The following is a 15635-nucleotide window of genomic DNA, read 5'->3' on the forward strand; positions in this document are numbered from 1 at the left end:
GGAAGTGTGGAATGGAGTGAGGAGTGATGGAAATGGAAAGATGGTTTTTGGATTCTAAGGGAGACTCACGGCTAAGAGAGAAAGGGATGTGTTTGTGGTGTGTTGTGTATGAAATGAGATGATGAATGAATGAATGCTAGGGTATTTATAGGAGTAGTGGAGGGAACATAGGGCTGTTTGTTTAAGCATGCATGTGCTGGAATGTGGTGGAAAACAGCTAGGAAAGCTGGAAAGGAGAATGAATGCCACGGCAAAGACAGTTTTGTGAATGATGGCAGGTTGTGTGATGGTTTTGTTGTTGGTTAAAGCTTGTGAAAGCATGTGCAATGTGTGGTGGATGAATGAGATTGCATGTGGCTTTATGGTTGAATGATTAAAGGGTGCATGTGGGTGGATATGTGGCTGAAATTGATGAATTAGACAACCTGGAAATGGCAAGGGAAATGCATGGATTAGACTTGTTGTTTGTGTGAAGTGTGTGTGAATGCATGTGAGTGGCTGATTTGTGTGTTGGGAAATCATGTGAATTAAAGGGATGAAGGTGGGTTATGCATGGCATGGGTAGGAGTGGAATGATAGCTAGGTTATGATGATGAATGCATGTGGAATTGCAAGGAGGAAAGGTGCAGAAAATGGAAGGGGATGCACGGCATTGGGTAGTGTTGTGTGATTTGTTTTGTTGTTAATGGGAATGTGGTTGAATGATTAAATGGACATGTGGGGTGTAATTGCAAAGGGAATGCAAAGTGAATGAATAATGAATGCATGTGCACTGTTTTTGGGAGAAAGGTGGCTGAATGTGCATGTGAATTAGGTTGTGAAAACATGTGGAATGTGGCTGGAATTGATGAGTAATGCACGGCTTTGTTGTTGGTTCTTTGGTGATGAATGCAATGATGAAATGGATGGGAGTGCATGTGGATTAGGTGGTGTAATGATGAAGTGGGAAGTGGAAGAATGTGGTTGGAAATGGCTAAGGGGATGCACGGCTAGGAAGAAGAATGAATGATGTGCATGTGTGTGAATGCATGTGGATTAGGTGGAAAGAGGTGGGTGTGCATGTGAGTTGAAATGCATATGTTTAAATGGTTGAAATGTGTAGATGATTATGAGTATGATAAGTGATAAGTGAATGATATGTTAAGTGATAAATGAATGATATGTGGTGAGTGATAAGTGAATGGAAGTGATAAGTGATAAGTGAATGGAAGTGATAAGTGAATGCTTTGATAAGTGATAAGTGATAAATGAATGATATGTGGTGAGTGATAAGTGAATGATATGATAAGTGAATGCTTTAAGTGTTTAAAATAGGGAACAAAGCCCTTCCTTGCATGGCAAGGAAGGGGGACACAAGGAAACACACGACAATGTCCTACGGTTGCAAGGAATGTTGTTTTTGTGTTCTAAAATGCGTAGGAGTCTTCAATGATGCTTAAACATGAGGTCTTTTAGGATTTAACTTTCCTACTTCAAGTCTTTAATTTCGTCCATCCTCTTGGGTCCAAGCATATGATATCCATTCCAATCTCTAATTTGCTCCAAAAGGCTCCAAAAGGCATCCTTTTGCATACCTTGCCCTTAGAACCTGAAAACACACAAAAGAAGCATAAAGGACTAAAATAACTAAAGAAACATAACGTAAATGCACGAGAACAAGCCATTTAAGTCGCATGAATATGCTCCTATCAAACTCCCCCACACTTATCTTTTGCTAGTCCTCTAGCAAAACAGAAAGAAAAACAAAACAAAACGAAACGAAACAAAACAAGTAAAACACAACCTAAACCTTCCAACAATCGTCTTAGGGATTTCCAATGCACATGACATGTTAAAAATCATCATTCCCACAGATTTTAGTCATCTTCACACTTAAGTACATTCTTAATCATAATCACCACATACTATTTCACAATTAAGCATTTAAAACCATATTTTGAATGTAGTAACATGCCTTAGAGAATTTGCTCAATTCCTCACAAGATATGCACTCAATTTCACTCAGATTTTCTGACTACACACCCTACACTAAGTATATGTGAGAAGATTGATGTAAACATGAAAACGAACACTCACATATATGTATCACAAAGAACGCAATTTCTGGAGTTAATAAGCATGTTTAGATATGATCTCATGAATGGAATGCTACTACTTAGACGTGAGAACCAGTGACACCATATGCTCATACCAAGTTCAAACTCCACAAATTGAAACCCATAACACTCAAGATAGAAGTCAAGGGTTGTAACGGGGCTAGGGTATTGGCTAACAATGAAAGGTGAAGGATAAACAAACATTCTTAAAGCAATAGTGAGCAAAGTATTGAATCAGGCACTTAGAATTCCCTTAAGAACGCAGAAGTCAACTTTGAACACCCAAGGGAAAGTCACACAAAACTTAGGGCCATATTCACTTTTTGGACCCTTTCTTCAATCACTCATTCTTTCATTTTTTTTTTTTTTCAAGCTCTCTTTTTTTTTCTTTCTATCTTTCTTTTCTTTTGAATCTCAAACATACTTAAGAACAAGCATTCCTTCCCCCACACTCATTTTCTTGCATAATGTAACTCAAAAGGAATTCATTTAAGTCATGCTCACTATCTTTTAAGAACAAGGGTGTGGATTGTCCTAAACTAGGCTAGGTGAGGAAAATATGGGTAAACAAAGAATAGAGGCTAAACAAGGCTCAACGGGGTTAAAACTTACAACAAATACGAAATATGGGAAGTGAGGCTATTTGGCTATGGTGGCAACTACACAACTTCATCTTGATATATGTTATGCAAATCAATAACATGCTTTGAATGAAATGGGCATGAGTTCTAGCATTTGGAACTATATGATGAAACGCCTTCTAAGTAGTAACCAAGCAAAGAATAATGAGATCATGCAACGACTTTAGAAAACAAGAAATCACAGATTATACTCTCCAAAGAACGTTATAGGCTCAAGTCTCTCAGGGTTGTAGCGTTTGTTTGAGTTCCTTCCTTCAAGCAAGTTACAAAAACGAATTTTTTTCTTTTATGATTGCATGTGAAGTCATACATTATAACCATAACCAAGCATATACCAAGAGTAAATCAAACTTTTCTCTATGTTTATAACTCTTTTTAACAGTCATGCAATTAGAAACCAAATCCTTATCATTGTGTTGGAAGGTGACCTACGACACAAAAACGACTCAAAACACTCTTTTTAGGCTTTTCAAAACATTTTTTTCAAATTTTTATGTGTTTTTCGGAGTTATAAAACAACACACACTAAAACACTCTAAAACAATTTAAAAACACCTTAAAACAGCAAGGAACAACATTTGAAGTTATGGGTGATAAAATCCCACGAATTTGCATTAACAACATTAGTTACCCCCCCCCCCCCCCACACTTAAATCAAACATTGTCCTCAATGTTTTAAGCATAGATTCACACAAAACATAAGTAAACACACAAAAAAAAAACAATTTAAACATACTAAACATGGCAGAATGTAATTAACAAAGAGAAGAGTTTAGGGACGCAAATCTGGTTATGGAGTGTAAATTCCCTCTTCTCCTTGGTAATTGCATTGAGGCTTTGATCATAGTGACTCCACAGGCATACTCTTGAACTGGGCTGCATGATTCTTTTGGTCTCCTCCACTTGTTGATTTTCCTTTGTGCTATTGGGCTGGAGGATTCTTTTGGTCTTCCCCGAAGGTCTGAGCTTACCCCTTTGGTCTGTTTCTTTGTTCAATCTTTCCAATTCGTATTGAAAAGGGTTGGAGGATAACTCAGCCTATGTTTGTCTCCACATGCTTCAATGTATCATTTTCACTTGCCTTACTCGCTCCCCTTTGCAGAAGTGGTCCCTTCTCCGGAAGTGTATCAACCGTTGAAGATGACTACTCGAGAGCAACGCTAGGTAAGCAACCAGGAATAGATTCCAGGCAGTTGGCTCCAGATCGAAAGACTGACTCCAAGTGCAGGCTGATTGCTTCTTTCACTTTGCCATGCGAGTAAGAACAAGGACAAAGAAAAAGACAGGGAAAGAGCATGATATAAGATACTTTTGCTTTTGACCTTGATGATATGAGATACCTTTGCTTTTGAAGAAGCTGTGAATGAATCAGCACACTTCAATCCGCCATTTCCTCCTGGGTCATCTGTACTCCAGGCATCTGGTATCATCTTTGGGGAAGAAGAAAGAATTGAGTATTTCGAAAGGCTTTGCTGGGAGTGCGCCCTCAGAGGTGAGGGAGAGTTGGGCATTTTCTTCAGGTTTGCCTTGCCATAAAAGACGAAGGTCGACATATATAGAGATAATATCAAGTGGTGGTAGTGTTCTTTTACCCTTGTCGACAAATGTCTCTTCGATATCAGAACGACGCCTCTTCGATTTCTGAGCAGGCGCCCCTTCGATTTCTGAACGACGCCCCTTCTCTTTCTGAACGACACGTGGTAGTGCAGATGCGGCTCCTTTTGACAAAGCTGCACGCGTTTTCTAAAAAGCAGAGAAAGCGTCGCCGAACTTTGCGCTTGTCGGCTAAAGACGTGTAGTTGCGATGATGGCCTCCACGTGTTTTCAGCTTTGTCAGAAATCTTTTGACAAAGTTGAACACGTTTTCTGAAAAGCCGAGAACGCGTCGCCTAAATTACGCCGGAAATTCCGGTTTTTTTGAATTGGTGGACGCGTCGCCTTGGCTTCTTATAGAGCTATCGATCACCACAACAAACACACTCTGAAGAATTCCCATTCTTGAAAATCGACTCCGACCCTTTGAAAATTTACTCCATCAACCCTTATCTTTGAACACCTTTGAAAAATGGCAAACTCATCGAACCTTAGCTTGGAATTGAGCCTTAGCAGTGATACGGGCGCGCCGCGTCAAGGTAACGTATGGCGCCCTTCTTTCTTATCTTCTAACGGTCTTCTTACAGGTGAAGACTCCGTGATGCAGGACGCCACAACAGCTACAATAGTAGCTACGAACCTCCTCACTCCAAAAGATAGTAGGCTGCTGTCAGGACGGTCCGATGAGTTGGCCGTTCAAGAGTCCCTCGCACTTAGTGTTCAGTGTGCGACTTCTGTGTCCAACATGGGCCAACGCCTGCTTGCCTGCTCCCGTCAGGTGGAATCATTGATGGCAGAGGTGTGATAGAAGCATATTTATGCGCCTTAGTTAGCTAGTTCTTATGCATTTATGTTGTGTTTTCTTACTTAATTTAGTGTTTAAAGTCATTTTCGTGTGTTTATAGGTTCATATGGCTAAGGATGCAAAAGGATGCCTTTCGGAGCCTTTTGGAGCAAATTAGAGATTGGAATGGATTGCATATGCTTAAAGCCAAGTAGATGGACGAAATTGAAGACCAAAGGAATGAAAATGAAGAACAAAGAGTTCACATTCATCACCAACATTCTTTCTCCATCATTGCCGTGCAAAACACCATCATTGCAGCCACATGCACATTCCACTTCATCATTTCAGATTTCCACCATCAACAAAGAACCATTCATTAATCATTTACACTTTAATCATTCAACCACATTCACACATCACCCATTCACCTTTGTGCCATGCTTCTACCTTTGTTCAAGCCCTTCCACATAACCTGCCTTCATTCATTCAGAAAATGCATTCCTTGCCGTGGCTAACATGCACTTGTTCCCCTTTCATCATTCCATCCACTCATTCATCAAACCACTCCCATCCATTTCATCATTGCAAACATTCAAACAAACACCACACAATGCCGTGGCTCCTATCCCATTTCCAGATTTCCCCTTTGCATTTCCCCTTCATAAATCAGCCACATGCACTTTAATCATTCAATCACACCAACACACATTCAATCTCCAACCTTTCACATGCATTCCATCTTTTAATTTAATCACATGCACATTCACCTTGCCTTTGCAGAAAATCCACTTCATAACACATGCATCTTGGCAGATTTCACATGCACTCATGCACATTCACCTTAATCATTCACATAGCTTTAATCCACATGCATTTCCACCTAGATTTCCACCTCACAACCACCAGAAATCAACCAAAACCGTGCATTCCCTTTCATTTCTGTCAAAGCACATGCATTTCCACCCTTTAATCACATGCACAAACAGCCACATGCATCTCCCATCACCATTTCAGCTTTCCACCTAATTCCTAGTCATCATGTTCCCCCCATTTCACCTATAAATAAGCATGCATTGCAGCCACAAACAACACACTCTTCCATTTCAGAAAACCATCTCTCATACACATTCATTCACGCCAGAAATTCCTCCTCTCTCTCTAGCACTACCATACTTCACCATTCTTCATATTTTCTGCCCAAAAACACTCCTTGCCTTCCCCTACATCCATCCCTACCCTAAACACATCATTCTACATCATCCATAACCCCCAAAACTCACCAAAACCCCTTGTGCCGCAGCAACTAGAGGAGAAGAGGCCTAAACGTTCATACAATTCAAGATTGAGTTGTTGGAATTTTTAGGTGTACTTCGATTCTTGTTTTCAATGTTTACTTTGTTATTACTCTCTAAGTTTGTTGTAATCATGAGTGGCTAAACCCCTAATTAGTTAGGGGAAAGTTTGAAGCCATGAACATGTTTGAAATATGAATTGATTTCTTCCAATTGTGATTTGTTAAGTTGTGATTGTAATTCAATTATCATGTTTATTAAAAACTTGTTTTTGTATGTTGATTAGGGATGCATACTTAGTCTTCATGCATAAACTCGATGCTAGTTTATAAACGAGTTTCACCTAATCGTCACAAGTTTATAAACATGAGTAGTGAAGGTTGCTAGTCACAACCGCGTTAATTGAATTCTTGGCAAAAGTATCATGCATTCATAGTTACAATTGCCTCGTCAACACTTATAATTCTCATAGAGCATAATGATCTCTCATTGTATCTCTTCTATGCATTCATGTTGAGAACCATTGGAGAATGATTTGAATTGTCGCATGCATCATCCAATTCAATAACATAAGGAAAATTTGAGAGTTAATTAGTGCATCACGGTTAACTTGGGGTGTTGAGCATCATAGATAATGAAAAGCAATTGGAGAATCGATTCATATATAAATGTGTCATGTGTGGAGAATGGACCTCTAACTAATCCATCCATCATCTTGTTTCTCAAATCCGTTTATACAATCTGCCTAGTTTATTAACTTGTTTTATTTAATTTAATTTCGTCAAAACCTTAATCCCCCTTTACTTTAATGTCCAATTTAGTTAGAAATCAACTTAGTTTGTGCTTTTAAGTGTTTTGATTCATTTTATTTCCCAATTTCGTCCAGATTCACCAAAGTGCTCAAAACTGCCCAGAAAGTGATTTTAAGGCAGTTTTGAGTGTTTTGGGTGATGTTTGAGTCTTTTGGTTTGTTTTAATGTTTTAAGTGTTTAGTTTTACATTCTTTGAGTTAGTTTAGTGTTTTATATTGTGTTTTTACGTTCTTTAGTCAAGTTATTACTTAATTTCGTCCAAATTTTTGTTTGTGCTCAAATCTGCCCAGAAAGTGGTTTTTAGGCAGATTTGAGTGTGTTTGTGTTGTTTTGAGTCTTTTGAGTCAATTTCACATTGATTAGCATCCCTAGTTAATCCCCGGTCTAGAACGATCCCTATTTGCTCATTTACTACAATTGTCATCCATAGGGTTAATTTGTGTGTTTAACTATTTTCGCATCAAATTTTGGCGCCGTTGCCGGGGATTAGCAAAATTGCTAATCCCTTGTGTTTTTGCCGTATGTTTTTAGTGTAATTTACCTAGTTTTCTCATTTTGTTTTGTTTTCTTGGTTTAGGTACTAGTGCATGACGCGGAGTTCTCAAACTGTGCATGCACATATCTTGGACTTTAACGACGATTTTGAACGTGATTTGAGAAGAAAGAGGAGGCATCCCGAACCTAGTGAACCTAGTGAACCTAGTTCAAGTTCAGAGGCCGAATCTGAGTTTGAAAGTGTGGAAGAAGAAGTTATGGCAGCAGACAATCGGACCATTAAAGAGCTTTCGGCCTCGGGGTGGTGCCAATGCCGCACCATTATGCATTCAATACCCCGCAGCTGCCCAAGGCAAGACCGATGAATTCGAATTGAAGTCAAGCTTGTTGCACCACATTCCGAAATACCATGGGCTTTCCATGGAAGATCCCAACAAGCATCTCAAGGAGTTCGAGGTTGTTTGTTCGAGCATGACACCCATAAATGTCGATGGGAACATTCTAATGATGAAAGCTTTTCCATTCTCTCTTGTGGAAAAGGCTAAGGATTGGCTTTATGAATTGGCACCCGGGACCGTTACTTCTTGGGAGAGCATGAAGAGAGCGTTCTTGGAGAAGTTCTTCCCTACTTCAAGAGTCATTCTCTTGAGGAAGAAAATTAGCCGAATCCAACAAAGTCAAGGAGAATCTTTTCCGGCATACTACGAGCGTTTTAAAGCCCTTGTTGCATCATGTCCTCAACATCAAATGAAGGAGGAGCTTCTCCTTCAATATTTCTATGAGGGCCTTCTTCCCATTGAAAGGCAAATGCTCGATGCTTCGGCGGGAGGTGCATTGGTGGACAAAACTCCTATGTCGGCCAAGACCCTAATTGCAAACCGTGCTCTAAATGCACAACAATATGAAGGACTTGGGCAAAGGGACCCCCCACGGCAACAAGTGAATGAGGTAAGTTCTCAATCCGACCTTCAAACTCAATTAGCTAATCTTACTTCTATTGTGTCTCAGATGGCCGAAGGAATGAAGATACAAGGACCGATTGTATGTGGTGTATGTTCTATCCAAGGACACCCTTCGGAAAAATGCCCACAATTGATTGAGAATGGGGGATGGGAGAGTGCAAATGCCATTGGATTTCCGAGCCACAATCAACCAAGGAATGATCCATATTCCAACACATACAATCCGGGTTGGAGAGACCATCCAAACTTCAAGTGGAGGAAACCTCAACAACCTCAACAACAAGGAGGCTTTAGACAACAACCCCCGGGGTTCTACACCAAGCCATTCGGCCCCAATCCAAACCAAGCACAACCTGCCCAAAACAATCAAGGTACGTCGTTGGGAAATGAAACACTTCTTAAATTACTTACCAATTTGTCTCAGGGGCAAGAGGATCAAACCAAAGCCATGCAAAACCAAGACAAAAGGGTGGATCACTTGGAGAAACAAATTGGGCAGATTGCGGAATTTGTAGGACAATTTCGAGACAAAGGCAAGCTCCCTAGCTCAACCATTGTCAATCCAAGGGGAGGATTCGAATCTGCCAAGGCAATCATGTTGAGAAGTGGTAAGGAGGTCGAAACCACCCCAAGCACGTCCAAAACAAGTCAAGAAGAGGACGTGTTGCTGCAAGAAGAGGAGGAACAAGGAATAAAGGCCACGGCAAGGGTGAAAGAATCTTTGCCGCAGCCCCCTATTGTGCCAAAACCGTCCAACATGCCTAAGGTAAGTCCAAATTCGACCTTGTCAAGTTCTATTCCACTAAACGTGCCCTTTCCTAGCAGGTTTAGGCAATCAAAGAAGGAGGAGAGTGAAAAGGACATTTTGGAAACCTTTAGGAAAGTTCAAGTCAACATTCCGCTCCTTGATGCAATCAAGCAAGTCCCTAAGTATGCCAAGTTCTTAAAAGAGCTTTGCATCACTAGGAAGAGGATTTCGACCAAGGAAGTGGTGAAGGTAGGTGAGAATGTGTCCGCCATCTTGCAACGCAAACTACCTCCCAAATGCAAAGATCCGGGTAGTTTTACCATTCCTTGTGTCATTGGTAACACTAGATTTGAATCTGCCATGCTTGATTTAGGTACTTCTATAAATGTTATGCCATATTCCATTTATGCATCTATGAACCTAGGAGTGTTGAAAAATGATGGTGTTATCATACAATTGGCCGATAGATCTAATGCTTATCCAAAAGGAGTTTTGGAAGATGTTTTAGTGCAGGTTAATCATTTGATCTTTCCGGCGGATTTCTATGTTCTTGAGATGGATGAATCGGATCATGCACCCTCGCTGCCCATTCTACTTGGAAGGCCATTCATGAAGACGGCCCGGACTAAGATTGACGTGTTTAATGGAACTTTGTCCATGGAATTTGATGGGGAAGTGGTTAATTTCAATCTTTCTGATTCCATTAAGTATCCTAGTGAAGATCATTCATGTTTCTCTATTGATATTGTTGACTCTTTGGCGCAGGGATATCTTGAAGATTTGAATGACGATGCACTTGAAAAGGTCATTACAAGAGGTTTAGAAGTCAAAACCAAGGAGGCAAGCTATATGCAAACCCACGGCACACTTGAACAAACCTATGCCGTGCCTCCTAGTGAGGAATTCCTTGAAGTAGTTGCTGCCCTTGAGTCATTACCTAAACATGAGGGAAAGTTTCCTAACCGTGAGTCCATTCCCATTTCGACTAACAAATTGCTTCCATCCATAATTCAGGGACCTATTCTTGAACTCAAACCTTTACCAAGTCATTTGAAGTACATTTTCTTGGGGGAAAACGAGACACTACCTGCCATCATCTCTTCCTCCCTCACGGCACAAGAGGAGGAGAAATTAGTTCGTGTATTGAAGGAGTACAAATCTGCCCTAGGTTGGACATTGGCCGATATTAAAGGTATAAGCCCTACAACTTGTATGCATCACATATTTCTTGAGGAGGGGGCCAAACCAACTAGAGAGGCTCAACGCCGTCTTAACCCTCCGATGATGGAAGTTGTGAAAAAGGAGATAATTAAACTTCTAGATTGTGGAGTTATTTATCCTATCTCTGATAGTCGTTGGGTTTCACCTATCCAATGTGTGCCTAAGAAATCTGGGGTAACGGTTGTGGAGAATTCCGAGAATGAGCTTGTGCCTATGAGAATTCAAACCGGTTGGCGGGTATGCATTGATTATAGGAAGATAAATTCCACCACAAGGAAGGACCACTTCCCATTGCCGTTCCTAGATCAAATGTTGGAAAGGTTAGCAGGTCATTCCTTTTATTGTTTTCTTGATGGTTATTCCGGTTATAACCAAATTGTCATTGCTCCGGATGATCAAGAAAAGACCACTTTTACTTGTCCCTTTGGAACGTTTGCATATCGACGCATGCCATTTGGCTTGTGTAATGCTCCTGCCACGTTTCAAAGGTGTATGGTAAGCATATTTTCTGATTATGTTGAGAAGATTATTGAGATATTCATGGATGACTTTAGTGTTTTTGGTGATTCATTTGATCATTGTTTGGATAATCTCACTTTAATCTTGAAACGTTGTGTTGAAACAAATCTTGTTTTAAATTGGGAAAAATGTCACTTTATGGTTAAACAAGGTATTGTTTTGGGTCATATAATCTCTGAAAAAGGAATTGAAGTTGATAAGTCTAAAGTAGATCTTGTACGCTACTTACCCTCTCCTACTTCGGTTAGAGAGGTTCGTTCTTTTCTTGGTCATGCAGGATTCTATAGACGATTTATCAAGGACTTTTCCAAGATTGCACAACCCCTATGCCGCCTCCTCCAAAAAGATGTGTCTTTTGAGTTCAACGAGGCATGCGAGAAGTCATTCAAGCATCTCAAAGAGCTCCTAACCACGGCACCCATCATAACTCCCCCGGATTGGTCCATTCCATTTGAATTGATGTGTGATGCCTCGGATTATGCACTTGGGGCTGTTTTGGGTCAAAGGAAAAATAAACAGTCACATGTTATTTATTATGCTTCCCGCACTTTAAATGATGCTCAATTGAATTATTCTACAACCGAAAAAGAACTCTTGGCGGTTGTATTTGCTTTAGATAAGTTTAGATCATATCTTCTTGGTACTAAAGTAATTGTTTTCACTGACCATGCAGCCTTGAAGTATCTTCTCACCAAAAAGGAGGCTAAGCCAAGACTCATTCGTTGGATGCTCCTACTTCAAGAGTTCGATCTTGAAATCCGAGACAAGAAAGGGTGTGAAAACGTGGTGGCTGACCACCTAAGTAGAATGGTGCGTGAGGAAGAGTCCACCCCCATTTTAGAAACGTTTCCGGATGAGCAACTTCTGTCCATTGAGGTAAGAACCCCTTGGTATGCCGATTTGGTCAATTTCTTGGTGTCTAAGCAAGTTCCTAGTACCCTAAACAAGTTCCAACGTGATAAACTTGTTCATGATGCACGTTTTTATGTTTGGGATGATCCATATTTATGGAAATTCTGCCCAGATCAGATTGTGCGTAGATGTGTGCCCGAATCTGAATTTAATTCCATTCTTACATTCTGCCATACTTATGCATGTGGGGGACATTTTGGCACCCAAAGGACAGCCCTAAAGGTGTTACAATCTGGATTTTATTGGCCTAATCTCTTTAAAGATGCTAAAATGTTTTGTTTAACATGCGATAAGTGTCAAAGAACAGGTAACATAGGGCCTAAGGACCAAATGCCACAACAATCTCTCTCATTTGTGGAAATTTTTGATGTGTGGGGTATTGATTTCATGGGCCCCTTCCCTCCATCTTTTGGTTTCACTTATATCTTGCTAGCTGTCGATTATGTTTCCAAATGGGTGGAAGCCAAAGCCACCCATACTAACGATTCTAAGGTTGTTGCAGATTTTGTGAAATCTAATATTTTTGCTAGGTTTGGGATGCCACGAGTTTTAATTAGTGATGGGGGTTCTCACTTTCGTAACCGCACCATTGAAGCTTTGCTCAAGAAGTACAACGTTACTCATAAGGTTTCCACACCTTATCACCCTCAAACTAATGGGCAAGCGGAGGTTTCAAATAGGGAGATCAAACAAGTCCTAGAAAAAACCGTGGGACCCTCAAGAAGAGATTGGAGTTTGCGCTTGGACGATGCATTGTGGGCCTATCGTACGGCTTACAAAACTCCCCTTGGCATGTCACCTTTTCGGCTTATATATGGTAAGCCATGTCATTTGCCCGTTGAGTTAGAGCACAAGGCACATTGGGCTGTGAAAACCTTCAATTTGGACATAGACGCTGCTGGAGTTCATAGGAAGCTCCAATTAGATGAACTTGAGGAGATTAGGAACGAGGCTTACGAGAATGCTCGCATCTACAAGGACAAGACGAAGGCTTATCATGATAAGATGCTTCGTACCAAAACGTTCTCCAAGGGGCAGAAAGTGTTGCTTTTTGATTCAAGACTTCGGTTATTCCCTGGTAAGTTACGTTCTAAATGGATTGGACCTCTTGTTGTTACTAATGTTTTTCCTCATGGTGCAGTCCAAGTCCAAAGCTTAAAAAGTGGCCACGAGTTCAAGGTGAACGGACATAGATTGAAGCCATACTATGAGAACTTTGTGGAGCATGTCGTGGAGGAGATCCCACTCCATGCCGTGGGCTCCAATGGAGCATGAACGTGTCTTCGTCCGGCTGCAAGACGTTAAAGAAAGCGCTACTTGGGAGGCAACCCATGCAATTCAACAAAGGAAGCTCAAGGAATCACTCCAATTCCAGATTTGCGTTCCTAAACCCTTCACTTTGTTGTTTATTTCGAATCTGCCTATTTAGTTGTTTTACTTGCTGTTTGTGTGTTTCTTTGTGTTTTGTGTGATTTTATGCTTGAAACATTGAGGACAATGTTTGATTTAAGTGTGGGGGGGTAACTAAGTGTTTTTGATGCAAATTCATGGGATTTTATCACCCTTTACTTATAGACTTGTTCCTTGCTGTTTTTAAGTGTTTTTAAGCAGTTTTGGTGTGTTTTAGTGTGTTTTGAAGTAAAAATCCGAAAATCACATAAAAATTTGAAAAATTTGTTTTAAAAACCCAAAAAGAGTTGTTTTCAAAGTGTTTTTGGGTGTTTGTTTTTGTTTTAGGGTACCTTCCAACACAATGATGAGGATTCGGTTTGTAATTACATGGCTGTTAAAGAGAGTGATTAACATGGATGAAAGTTTGATTTACTCTTTGTGTATGCTTGGTTGTGGTTATAACTTATGACTTCACATGCAATCATAAAAAATAAAAATAAAAAATAAATAAATAAATAAAAAAATCAGTTTTTGTAACATGCTTGAAGGAAGGAACTCAAATTAACGCTACAACCTTGTGAGACTTGAGCCTAAACGTTTATTTGGAGAGTTAGAATCTGTGCATTTTTGTTTTCTAAGTCGTTGCATGATCTCATTATTCTTTGCTTGGTTACTACTTAGAGGCGTTTCATCATTTAGTTCCAAATGCTAGAACTCATGCCCATTTCATTCAAAGCATGTTATTGATTTGCATAACACAGATTCAAGATGAAGTTGTGTAGTGACCACCACCTTAGCCATATTGCCGTGTATCCCATGTCATTTTATGTTTAAGTTAACCCACATTATCCTCACCTAGCCTAGATTAGGACCATCCACACCCTTGTTCTTAAAGCTTAGTAAAGCATGATTCAAATTGAATTTCTTTCGATTTATGTTGGCAGAAAACAAGTGTGGGGGAAGTGTTCTTGTGTGAGAATTTGTGTGCCATAGGCACGGCATGAAAGAAAAGAAAAAGAAAAAAAAAAAAAAAAAAAAAAAAGGCGTGAAAAGTATGAAAAAGAGTTGAAAAGTTGTGAAAAAGAATTCCAAAGTATTGTTTGTTGAAGTAAGGGTCCAAAACAATGAATTCGGCCCTAAGGAGTTGTCTAAGTCTTCCCCTTGTGTTTTAAAGTTAATTTCTGCAATCTAAATGAATTCTAAGTCTTAAGTACACTACTTTGCTTACTATTACTTGAAGAACGCTTGTTCTCCTTATCTTTTCTTTGTTAACCACTACCCCAAGCCCCGTTACAACCCTTGACTTCATTCTTGAGTGTTATGTGTTTCAATTTGTGGAGTTTGAATTTGGTATGAGCATATGGTCATTGGTTCTCGCATCTAAGTAGTAGCATTCCATTCATGAGATCATTTCTAAACATGCTTATTAACTCCATAAATTGCGTTCTTTGTTATACGTATATGTGAGCATTCGTTTTCATATTTACATCAATCTTCTCACATATAACTAGTATAGGGTGTGTAGTTAGAAAATCTGAGTGAAAATTGAGTGCATATCTTGTAAGGATTGAGCAAATTCTCTAAGGCATGTTACTACATTCAAAACATTCTTTTAATCGATTAATTGTGAACTAGTAAGTGGTGACTATGATTAAGTATGTTCTCAATTGTAAAGATGACTCAAATCTGTGGGGATGATGATTTTTAACATGTCATGTACCATTGGAAATCCCTGAGGTGAACGTTGGAAGGTTTAGGTTATGTTTTGTTTCTTTGTTTTGCTCGAGGACTAGCAAAAGCTAAGTGTGGGGGAATTTGATAGAAGCATATTTATGCGCCTTAGTTAGCTAGTTCTTATGCATTTATGTTGTGTTTTCTTACTTAATTTAGTGTTTAAAGTCATTTTCGTGTGTTTATAGGTTCATATGGCTAAGGATGCAAAAGGATGCCTTTCGGAGCCTTTTGGAGCAAATTAGAGATTGGAATGGATTGCATATGCTTAAAGCCAAGTAGATGGACGAAATTGAAGACCAAAGGAATGAAAATGAAGAACAAAGAGTTCACATTCATCACCAACATTCTTTCTCCATCATTGCCGTGCAAAACACCATCATTGCAGCCACATGCACATTCCACTTCATCATTTCAGATTTCCACCATCAACA

This window comes from Pyrus communis, chromosome 16 (assembly GCF_041283825.1).
Source record: "Pyrus communis isolate YQ-2024b chromosome 16, ASM4128382v1, whole genome shotgun sequence".
In the NCBI taxonomy this organism is placed as follows: Eukaryota; Viridiplantae; Streptophyta; class Magnoliopsida; order Rosales; family Rosaceae; genus Pyrus; species Pyrus communis.